Source organism: Anthonomus grandis, chromosome 3, assembly GCF_022605725.1.
Source record: "Anthonomus grandis grandis chromosome 3, icAntGran1.3, whole genome shotgun sequence".
NCBI lineage: Eukaryota > Metazoa > Arthropoda > Insecta > Coleoptera > Curculionidae > Anthonomus > Anthonomus grandis.
Window position 1 is genome coordinate 18,922,569 of NC_065548.1, and position 12,888 is coordinate 18,935,456.

At 31.9% G+C, this 12,888-nt stretch overlaps 1 protein-coding gene across 2 annotated transcripts in view; it reads right to left on the minus strand.

Moving 5' to 3' along the window:
* Positions 1-12,888, minus strand: part of LOC126734698 (cell adhesion molecule DSCAM-like) — a 466,019-nt gene that overhangs the window by 383,032 nt on the left and 70,099 nt on the right. The window contains exon 2 of one of the 2 annotated variants that reach the window (XM_050438410.1): positions 9,865-9,953. The exons of the other annotated variant lie outside the window; for it this stretch is intronic. The gene's annotated coding sequence lies outside the window, so the exon portion shown is untranslated. The remainder of the gene's footprint in view (positions 1-9,864; positions 9,954-12,888) is intronic. 2 annotated transcript variants of the gene reach the window in all.

Consider the following 12,888-nt stretch of genomic DNA (forward strand, 5'->3'; position numbering starts at 1 on the left):
ATTATAGGTTATTCGCTATAGACAAAAATTATTTCTTATTCTCTTTTGAAGGAAAATAAGAGCATGAAAATTAAATACTTAATAAAAAGGAGTAGATATTAAGTTTTTAGAAGAACCTGTGATCTAAAATAAAATTAAACCATCAGAATTGGATCACTGCTCGATAAGATTGTCTCCATTTCTTGAAAGCTTCAAAAATCTTATTTATGACCTGTGTTATTCCTTAGTTATATTAATTACGGGTATATTAAAATCCATTTTTTAAAAAAAGCAAATTATTATTTGCTGTCGATCTAAAAACTTATTTCAAAATATTCTACCAACTGTATTTTGATAAATTGGTAAAGGAGTGCTATTATATATATGTCTTTGCCTAGGTTTTAGCGTTTATTCAGTACACATTAATACCCAAAGCTGGTCAATTCTTTTTTCAGTATAAAATACTCCAAAAACTTCATTGGAGCATCAGCAGATAAATAAAACAATAAATAAATAAATACAATAAAATACGATAATTGTGGGCACATTTGACAAGGTATATGCCTTAACTCTACCTTATAACATTGAAAGGTTAGAATTAGCATTGCCTTGGAACTATGGGCAGTTTGTTTACTTGCAACATCTCTGATGCAACGATGTCAAATGCTTATGTAGAAATGGCAAAAAAACACACTTTATAATATCATAAAAATTTGTCATAAAAGTCAACATTCAAAGTTAAATGAATATTGATAACGTCCCCATATTAGGGAAAAAAGGCAACAGCAAGACAACGCCGCTTGATCGCATTGTTGATTCCACCGACAAAAGTCATCTTTACCGGTGACGTCAAATAATATTTACATGATAAATATTTATTATTAATAGATAGGCTGTAAATTATAAACAATATATGAATATGAATTTTTTATGCGTTTTTTTGATCTAATTCATTAGAGTAAAGGTACTTATACAGGAGGTCCCAAAAGTAGACATCCAAACGAGAGTAGGTGATAGAGGAGATCATTTGCATTAAAAAAAACCCTATATACTATTATCCGATTGTTGATAGTTTAAAAGTTATTTCCATTTTTCTAGTTTTTGTAAAAATCGCTTCATGCATCATGCACAAGATTTATTACAAAAATATCATAATTTATTTACTTAGTATTTAGTGCGCGTGTGACCCTAAGGAGTGCACCCTTTCATAAATATGATTTGGATGCATAATTGTTTCTTTCACTAGTAAGAAAAAAATAATTGCTCAATGTGTTTAATTTTTATTTAAAAATTATTTGCCTTTTAAGTGAACCTGGCAGAAACAAATTTACTACAAAAAGTTAAAAATTATCAGAAAAAGTTACTTATTTAATGAAGATTCTCATATGGTGAAATACTTTCAGATAAGTGATACGAGTCTTTTTTGATTGACATTTTTATTAAACTAATCGTTTTTGGACAAAAATCAAAATATTGTAATACTAAATAATCTAATTCTAAATAATGAAAAAAAAAGAATTTATTGCTATTAAACATCACAATAAATGTTCAAAATGCGAACCACCTGCCCTAATACACATTCAATAACAAAGATAAAAACAAGTTCTTTGAAATATCCCCATAAAAAAAAGTCTAAGGGGTTCAGGTCAGGCGAACGCGGCGGCCATTGGATGGTTCCTCCCCTTCCAATCCATCGATTATTAAAAGTAGTATCAAGATGTTGCTTTACGATTCGGGCAGAGTGAGCAGGAGCTCCGTCGTTTTTGCGCCACATGTCTCGCCGTGTTGCTACAGATACGTCTTCAAGTAAATCGTTCAAGTTATGTTGCAAGAAATGTAAATAATTTTCACCGTTAAGTCTTCCTGGTAATGGTCCAATTAATTTGCTTTCAATGATCCCTGCCCATAGATTCACTGAAAACTGATGCTCAAAACGATAATTTCTCACTATATTAGGATTAACATAGTCCCAGTAATGCAAGTTGTGTATATTAAATATCCCTGTTCTTTTAAAACTGCTTTCGTCACTCCACAAAATGTTTTTAAAATAATTAGAGTCTTCTCTATTACGTTGCAGCATTTCCCGACAAAACTGAATCCTTTTTTCATAATCAGTGGGCAGAAGTGCTTGAACACGTTGCACATGATAAGGATATAACAGATTTCTTTGTAAGACTCAATGAACTGTGGATTTGAGAAGTCCCGAACGTCTTGCTATGCGACGAACACTTGTTGTTGGATTCTCTGTTGCAAATTCCACAATATCATCTTCATCGTTATCATTTCTAGGTCTTCCTACTCTCCGTGGCTGACCAGGAATGATGCCTTCCAAGTAACTCTGATGCACATTTATGAAAACTCTATGGTCAGGATATCGATTTCGACCAGGAAAGCGTCTTTCATATTCTCGGGCAGCAGCTCGAGCATTTCCATCACACAAAGCCCATAAACATAGTGCATTTCTGCATATTCGTGGGAACTATAAGCCATTTGTGAAGGTTTACTTGTAATAGTACCAAAGGAGTTAAAAATAGAAAAACTCCGAAAATAGAAACAGCAAACAGTCTAAGTATAAGAAATAAAGCCTAATTTGTTGAAAAACCAGAAAAGAAACTACCTACATTCACGACAGGGAAACGGTATGTTGATCTTAAAAATTATTTGAAAAAGAATGTTTAGTTTTCTTATCATAAATATTTGACCGTAAAGAATCTGCATAAATAAAGCTACTTTTTCTGATAGCTGTTTATTTTTGGTCGAACACGTACTTTGTAGCAGCATTAATTCAAACGCAAAAATGTGTATGTAAAACTTAAACACATTGGGAAATTATCATTTTCTAAGTAGTGACAGAAGCAATTGTTTTGCATGCAATTATTACTTATAAAAAAGTACACTATTTAAGGCAACATTCATAACAAATACCACGCAAATACGTGAGGATATTCTTTCTGAGTTCTTTACAGAATTCATGACATTATTTTTATAAAAAGTTTATTTTTATAAAAAGTTTTTTTTATTCTACGTCTATGACAATGGTTGTCTCTTGATATGATGTTATCAGAATATCGGTATTTGCTTGTAAACAAATTGACCCAAACCGCTTTTTTCCCATAGTGTGGCACAAACGGCACAAGTTTTTACTATCGTTACAGTTTACAAAATACTGAAATGACTCACCCTCTTACCCTTTTTACCAAAAACTCTTACCCTTTTTACCGTTTGTCAAGATGACATTAGCTATTGCATGCGGTGTTGCCATTTCAAATTTTTTAGAAGCGGAATAAGAATGTTAATAATTTTTTTTGCCTTGAAGTTGTTATTTTTGCCCTTAGAAGAACCTATATCTATTTCTACTTTTTATTTTTAATCTAAAATCTAACATCAATAAGTTAAATTAACATTATTACATGTCTTGATATATAGCTGAAAATTACCTCTTTTAAAAATGCATGTAAACTTGACAACAGAGAATCAATTAATTTGTTTGTAAACAAAACACTACCTTTGCCCCTGTGCACGATGTTGAACTCAAAGAAAGTTGTTTACAAATTCTAGGCTTTCAATGTTCTAAGACAGCTGTTGAGTAGATGTTATCGAATCGTGCATCTTGACACCTGCCGAGCCTGTCCACACGTGTAAGTATCCATTGCCTGACCCAGTAAAAAACTACACAACGTGGCTTAGAACTATACCACTTTTAAGTAAGTGTATAAATGAATATGTCTTAAAGGGTGACTAGAATTGTTGAAGAAGAATTGATTAACTTTTCAGATCTAATGACCTTAATTTATGTTTTGAAGTATGACTTTTAGATGGTGCCACCAGTACTCATTACAAAACTAGGGCAATAACATTCCTATATTACGTAATAGTCGTACAAGAAATATTTTTGTGTAAAATTTTTTGCTTCTAATTTGATTACTGTAAACTTTGAAAAAATCAAAGTGAACGTTACTATTATTTTTCTGGGTTTGAAAGTAACTCCCGACTCTTATAGAGGATTCTTTTTAACTCAGGCTGTAGACTGCTGTTGCATCCTTAAGAAGAATAAATAAAACTTCAGCAATCATTTCTTATGAAAACTTCTCTCACGCAATATAATAAAATAATAGATTGTGCAATATTTTCTGGTATAAGAAATAATGTTATTAATTTGTGTTTTACTATATTTTAGTCTACAGAGTCATACGTACCCTCATAATATATCCAAAAACAAGGTAGTTAGATATTCATTTGTTGAGAAACAATTTTGAATATCAGTGGTTATATGTTTTACCGCATCTAGAGAACCAAATCCTTTTTTATATCCATATTTTATATCCGATTATTAGGTAAGAGTTGTCTATTTTTTAACCAATATTGTAACAGATTCTTAATAAGTCTTTAAAATACAAGAGAGAAGGATATTACCCTATAAGAGCTATCAACATTAGGGTCCTTGCCTGGCTTCTAGATAGGAACAACAATTAAGGTACCTGCAGGTAATAAGGCCTGTCGGGTAATAAGGCCTATATTCAAAAAAAAAACGCTTTAAATTAATCGCAAATCGATTGCGTTGGGTCCGCGTCTCCTATTGGTCCATTATCCGACTACCCGCGTTCCTCGCTTTCGGGCGTCAGTAAGTTCCAACAACTTCTGTCGACGGGTCGCCGCGTGTGATATAAGGATACAATGAACAAAAACGTAAGTATTTTTAGTATTTATAATTGTATTTTTAATTTATAACTGCAGATATTTTGGTTAGACTTTATATTTTGTGATTTCAATAGTTTATTAGATTAAATTTAGCCGACATAATTTAAATAAATTTACATAATATTTCGTCATGGATGGGTAATAAGGCCTATAAAAATAAGCTATAGGCCTTATTACCCTCCATGTAGGCCTTATTATCCTCATGACAAATTAATGTTTTTATTAACATATTATTAAACTTCTAAACTATTCTCGTTTTATTTTCAGTGATTTTTAACATCATGCCTCCTAAAAGGGCACCTTGGTGCGAGGAGGATTTAATATCTGCAGTTCGATCTGTTCAACGCGGTACTCTGAGTACATATGGGCCTGCGGCAAGGTTTAATATTCCCAGAAGAACCATTAGAAATCATGTTCAGAATGGAATCCTAATAAAAAGACTAGGTCGTAAATCTATTTTAAAAGAAGAATAAGTTGTGATCTCGTTAAAAGAATAATAAGATTTAGTGAAATAGGTCTACCTGTGACTCCACGGATCCTTCGTCGATTGGTATTCAGATTCTGCAAAGATAATAAAATTGCTCATCAATTTAATTCAACTTCAAAACTTGCTGGTAAAGACTAGCTAAAGGCTTTTATGAAGAGAAATCCTGTAATTTCTAAAAGAAAAGCACAGTTTATGAATCCAGCTGGGCTCAAAAACTTAATAAATTTATAGTTGATGATTATTTTTTAAAAATAGGGAAAATGTATGATGATCTTGATATAATTAATCACCCTGAAAGACGTTATAATATGGATGAAAAAGGATGCCGCTTGACTATTCACCACCAGCCAACCGTTTTAGCTAAGAAAGGGGTAAAACGTGTTCACTTTCAATCGTCAGAACATGCAGTGAGTGTGACAATTGCAGGATGTGTCAATGCCCTTGGAATACCAATACCTCCTATGATTATTTTCAAAGGAAAGAGGCTAAAGCCAGATTTACATGATAATTTTCCACCAGGAACTCTAGTGGAAAAATCAAGTAAAGGCTACATGACTAGCGAACTTTTTAAAGAATTCCTCAAGCACTTAGCCCGATACAAAAGTCCAGGAAGGTGCCTCTTAGTTCTTGATGGTGCAGCTTGTCATCTTGATTTGTTAATTGTTGATGTTGGAGACTCACTTGATATAGATCTCTACTGTTTGCCATCATACATCACATGAACATCAACCCCTCGACAAATCTGTATATCGTTCATTTGAGCATCATTGGGATAATAAGGTATTATTATTCTTGGATCAGAATCCTAACAAAAAGCTGACCAAATCACGTTTTAACATCATACTTTCAAATGTTTGGTCTAAATTCATGACACATAGTAACATTATAAACGGTTTTAAGGCTACTGGTCTGTTTCCATTAAATCCCGAGGCAATTCCAGAAACAGCATTTGCTCCTTCAATTCTCTCAGACGTACCGGCACCGGATGATACCAACAAAGAAAATAGGCGTCCACCTGAATCTTCTCAACCTGGTCCGTCTGGAATGGCATCCAACAAGTCTGGCAAATTTTCCTATTCCAATGTTTACTCTTCTGACTCGGATTCGACTGATGACCATATCCCTCTTGCTGAATTAAAGAGACGAACAAAAAGTCACTTCTTTTAATGAGCTTTTGCACAAACCAGTAAAAACTAATGAAAAACCTAAAAAAAAACGAAAAAAAGCTCTAAATTACAAAGGAACTCCAGTCACTAGAGATCTTTTTACCGAGGAGAACAAAAGTCGTGCCAAATTGAATAAATATATTGAAAGCTCCAGGGAAAAGTTAAGTACCGAATGGTATTGCCATGGATGTGAGGAAGACAGGCAGGTCGATATGAGGCAGTGCAGCAAATGTCTTAAATGGTACCATGAGGAATGTGTTGGCTTAACAATCATTGACCAAAGCAGTTGGTCAATGACATCGATAATTTTGAGTGTCCTGATGGCTGCTAAACTTCGCCCAATTAACGAGTTGCGCCATTTTTATGTATAGGCTTTATTAAACCTCCATCGGATAATAAGGCCGATTTGCGTTATTTTTCTTAATATTTATTTTTTGTTTTCTAGTTTTTTTAGAGATGATTTTTTTTAAGTTTGTTAAAATTAATATAACCTTATAACCACTTTGGTGTATTAAACTAAATATTAACATTACAGTCTTTCACTTTATTCAATTTTTTTCTTAGCTAGGCCTTATTCCCCTCAAGTACCTTACCTTTTGAAAATCCTCGATTTAATAGCTATTTAAATAAATATGATTAAGTATGTCTAACATAACTTGTTTTGCATTCTTATATTTTCTCCAAATACTAAGCACCATACTTTTATGCTCGTCGAAATATTTTTAAGCCATAATTAAGCATAATAAGTAATTTTATTTTAAAATACGACAAAGTTATTTTTTGCACGTAATAATCACGTAAAATCGTGCGCTCTGAAATAACTTTGTAAACCCTTTTTCGGTCCCGGTATTAAATACTTTTGAACCGTTACCCGGTTTTTGAGCAAACGCGACCCGTTTAAAATTATTAAAATATGATACGAAATAAGCTGAAAACTTTTTGGGAGCGATCCGCCTGTCCTTCCATCTGAAACTGGAAATAAAAACGGAGCAAGGAAAATCCCGAAAATGGGGTAAATTATGCAGGACCCGGCTGCTATTGCTCAACAAAAAGAAAATTTAATTATCGGCCGCAGTCGTATAAAAGAAAATCCATTCTACGATAACGACCGCTTGAAATAAATTTACCTTTAGAATGACATGTCTGCCCGAGTTTATAACTAAAGTCTTTCTTGTTTATTTTTAATTTTACCTTATCATATATAGGGTGCTTCAAATTTGATGAAACGCAAGGAATATTCTTTATGAGGAAAAAAAAGAGTTTGGTTTAGTAATTGTAAATTAGTAATCAAACCGCTGTTTAAGCTACTTAGCAGTTCCTTAAAAGCTTTTTAAATAGATAACTTCAAAAACCATTGAGTTTATAATTCTTAACTAAATCATAACTAAATTAACACTTTTAAACTGTATCTTGATAAACTTTAAAGCAAGCTTGATTACTTACAATATTTTGCCTTAAGGAATATAATAAGGCTTATTACTTTTAAAACACTCCGTATATTATAATGTCGATATTGGCAACGCCGCGAATAGCAGCTGCCCTTCGCCATTTGGTAATGACAGAAGCAGGCACACTGCACGACATCTCTAGAGATGCATTTACGGTTTCGATTCTTCCGGAACCATTGTATATAAAGAGGCGCGAGGAGTGTCAAGGTAAACAACAAAAAATAAATGAATTTTGAGAAGAAGAAACTACTGTGTCAAACTAATGCGAGTTAAATGCAAAAAATATATTTCGATTCATTCCACGAGTTTGGTTAAGATATGTTTACGATGTGTTTACCCTGTGTAGAAGTAGATGTTGATAATTTTGTAAAAGAATGCAATAACTGTTTTTCATAAATTCATTTTGTCCTTGAGCAAGTAACAAATAATCAACTTCCATTCTTGAAAGACCTAAAGTTAAAGTTAATCTTAAAAACTCTACTACATTTTAAAGTTATGAGAATAAGCAAACTTTCGTTGCAATGCCATAGGATCTTATCTTCAATAAAAGGCTTTGATAGGGTTTTTATAGACTTAAGAATGACCTTTTTAAAGTTTGGCCAAACTAACAAATCTTTTGGAAAACCAAAAAAATTAAACGAAGACCAATAGACCAATGAAAAGTCTTAATAAGAAATACAAAGGGCAAACAAGAAAATCAATTAATATTAGATTTAATATTTATATTAGAAATACGTAGGTCATGTGAACTATGAAAGATCTGAAAATGTAAGTTTGGCTGAACATCTTTTAAATACTGCCTACTGTTGTTGGAATAAAAAATTTAAAATAAGAAATACGAATTATTTACTATCGGGAATCAAATGCATTCGAAAGTTTAGCGACCTTTAAGAACTAAAAAAATTATTCTTAGCAGAGATGAAGGTCCAATCCCTTCAATTAAATACTTTAGTTAGTGTTTAAACTTTGTTCAGCCATGCTTTATTGAATTTTTCGCTCTATTGTTTACATAGAAGTGGTATTCCGAATACTGGTAACAATGGTAAAATAATATACATATGTTTTTATAATTTTTTTTTTCTTTTTTTTTATAATCCCAGGTCGAACGAAAGAAAGTCAAAAAAACAAATTTGCCCTAAAATAAAGGGGGATTATAAAAATAGTTTTTATTTTACGAAAAAGTAGGTAATTAAGGCAGTGGCGTATATAATATTTTTGAAAAAATATTGAGTTTACGTTCTTGTACGGACGCCACTGGGTAAACTTTAAGAAAATCTCCTACATCAAAAAAATGGCTGTTGATACTCAGAGGGTGTATGCTGAATTTCGTAAACATATCTAATAATTAATTTATCTAAGGAAATTAATAATGTTATGATAAGGAAACGATTTTTTTCTTAAAATTTTAACACTCTAAAGCTCAAAACGTAAGGAGTTTAAGACATAGCTTTTTTTGAACCTTTCTTCTTAAAATTACCATAATAAGGATTAACACCCTTTATAATCAGCATCTCATTCCGTAACATCCCGTATAAGGCTACTTGTCTAGTTTGTAAGATATATTTCTAACCCTATGATATTACTAAATTTTAAATCAAACACAATTGCCGATGGTCTCATATGACATTCATCATGAACCACCCTGTATATAATGTATTGTAATGTAAGATGAAAAGGTAACCCATAGTCTAAATTAAAGCAGGTTATAGAAGAGGTTACCAGATATGGGTTTTTTTTTTACTATTTTCAAATAGTTTTTATTTTTGTCATTTTCATGACAAGTCAAAAAACTCACTATCTTCGTGAAAAATACTATATTTTATGTTGTTCCTAAACTTTAATCTAATATTTATCTTTATATATCTATTTTAATATAACATAGACATAAAGCTCTTATTTATTTCCAAATAATCTTAATAGTTCAAAAGGTTAGACAAGCAAAATAGATACCTTAAAAGTATAAGCCGCATTATTTTGTTCATCTTTTTTAAATATATCATTGATCGGCTTTAGTCTTATAAACCAAGAAAACCTTACAGGACAAAATATTATGGATTTAATTTTAATATTTACAAAAAGTACTTACAAATTGTTCTGGTATTTTATAAGAGCTAGTGAAGCGATGAAATAGCACTGCAGACAGAGTTCGGGATCAGGCGATACGATATCACATACCTACAACGAATAAAGTCTCGATGAGTTACTAATTTGCTTTTTATTTATATTATATTATATATTATAAAGAACTATAAGAAACATCAATTTACAATAAAATTAGTGTAAGTCATCTTTTTTCAAAGAACTATTCATTTAATTGTAATTAATGACTCTTAAAGATTCGGGTTACGAGACGATTGTTGTAAGAGAAAATATTTTCTTTTCATGTGAATAGTATGGAAATACATATATTAAAAATCTACAATTTTTTTTGTAAAAATCAATACATCTAAATTAAAATTTTAAACAATTGGGAAGAGGTAAAAAGCAACCAGAATGAATTATAAAAATGTTTTATAGGAGAATTATTTTCTCCATGAATAAAATGAAGGGTACAGGGAAAAAACCAGATATGTCACTTTTTATTGAAAATCTCGGTAGAGGCGCCATTAAATTCTTCGAATGAAGACGCTTATTTTAGAGTGCTAAAACCGGGAAACAACCACCGTAGTCTTGCGTAAATTAGTATCTAAAATATAGCGTTCCGAATAAAAACCAGCTTAGTCCAAACGTCCAGGGAAAAAATCAGCCATGTCATGTAAACAAACCGGCTGATGCAATATTCATTTTTAAAAAACGTCAGTATTATTGTAACCGCAAAAGTGTGACTTCTTGTTTGTCTGTGTGATTAATAATAAACTATTATGGCTAATAGTGATTCGGAGGGATCCGTTAAGAACAAAATTATACCTTCAAAAAAAAAAAGAAAGAGAACCGGTCGGATATCAGAGGTCTCTAAAATGTTGAAGTTATCTACTCATAAAGCTAGACAGCCTTGTAATTGCTCAAGATTAAAGTACTTTGAGGTACTTAATGAGGCACAAAGAGCAGAAATATTGAGACATTTTAATGCTCTGAGCTCTCACGATAAGCAAAATTATTATTTAGCTGGTTTAATTACAGTCTTACTTGTCCAGCATAGAAGACCTCATCAAAACGAGAATACTGCCAGTTTCCATAATACAAGTTATGCGTATCGAGTTTGAGTTCGCGATGGTGATATTCCGGTGTGTGCCAAAGCTTTTTGTTCCATTCATAGGATTACAAAAAATAAAATAAATTATATAAAGGAAAGTCTCAAACGAAGTGGTGCAGCTCCTAAGGACAGACGTGGAAAGCATAGTACAACTCATAGGCTGGACGACTTAACAAAAGGTTTGGTATGTGACTACATCAAAAGTTTTAAGCGTCGTCAGAGCCACTATAGTCTAAAAGATACAAAAAAGACCTATTTACCAGAAGAACTTACAATCAAAAAGAGGTTTAACCTCTTTAAGGAAAAGCATCTAATTGCTAAAGTCTCATATGAAACGTATACAGAACAATCTTTAACAAAGAATTCAATATTGCTTTTGGATACCCTAGAAGTGACACATGCGCAACGTGTGATGAATTTCAAATTAAGCTTAAAAGTTTGAATGATACTGATGAAATTAGAGAATTAACCGTTATGAACGAGTTGCATAAAAGAAAGGCTGAGGCGTTTTATTCAAGGAAAAGGCAAGCAAAAAAAGCTGCAACAAAAACGAAGCCATCTGCATTGATTTTGCAAAAAATATGTAAATTCCTAAAATTGCCACTAACGACGTATATTATAAACGCCAATTGTCTATGTACGCCTTTAATGTACATGTCCTCTCTTCGGGTCGATCTATTTTTTATACCTATCATGAAGGAAAGGCTAAAAAAGGATCAAACGAAGTTGCATCTTTTCTTTTCCATTTTATCAATAATTATTTAGACGACGATGTTGAAGAACTGAAATCCTCTGTGACTCTGCCGGAGGACAAAATAAAAACTTTACCATTTTTCGATTTATTCATTTTGTAGTAAATAACAAAATTCATAATCTGAATGAAATAAAAATCACATTCCCTGTAATAGGACACTCCTATTTGGAATGTGACAAAAATGTAGGATTGTAGGATTTGAAGAGTCCCTTCGAGGTCCCGGAAGAGTTCGAAGAAGTCATTAGGCAGGCATTCCCGCTCCAAACCATCGCTGTTTGTTGTAGTGAGTGTATCACAAAATATAATACTGGATTGGAAATCATTTTTAGACAGAATATATTTACAAAATTGCCCATTTAAAATCCAGATTTTGAAGGAAATAGTGGCATCATCTGATCATAGCCGCCTTATCTACTACCGTTCAACATACAATGGACCAGTTTTGTCTGGATGCTTTGACCGAAATTCAGCTTTAAGATGCGGAGAATTTTTGCTGCCCGTTCGTGTATACGATGGTAAGTTATAAGAAAGTTTTAAATAAAAATGAGATGTATTAATTTTTGTAATTTTTTTACAGGTTCTTTACCAATTCCAAAGGCTAATTTTAACGACCTAATGAGCCTCATGAGGTTTTGCAGTCCAAAAGCCGTGACATTTTTTTTAAACCTGGCTCTTCTCTAACTTACTTTATAATATTATGTTAATAAATAAACATTAAAAACTCCAAAAAATTAAATCTTCTTTTTTAATTCAAAAATAAAAGCAGCTGGTTTTTGTCGGTTTCAGGTGACATTGCTGCTTTTGTTCCTGCAAAACCCTGAGTGATACAGATTTTCTTACAATAAAGCCGTATTTAGTTATTCTAAACTAAAAAACCATAGTAATAATACTTTATAATAATATTAACTGCTGTTTTATGTAAACTACATGTTTATATTCGTTTTGGAAATAAAAATAATTGGTTTTGAACATTAAAATTCAATTTACTCTAATGTGAAAAGAAATTACAGATCTGGTTTTTTTCCTGTACCCTTCAAATGTCAAATTTATATTGCTCATTAACCTATATGTCTTTTAGACTCTGTAGAGGCTAATAAAGGCAAAAACACTAGCTGAAATGCATCAGTTCTTTGGAACTGACATTTTGCTTATAGTGAAAAAAA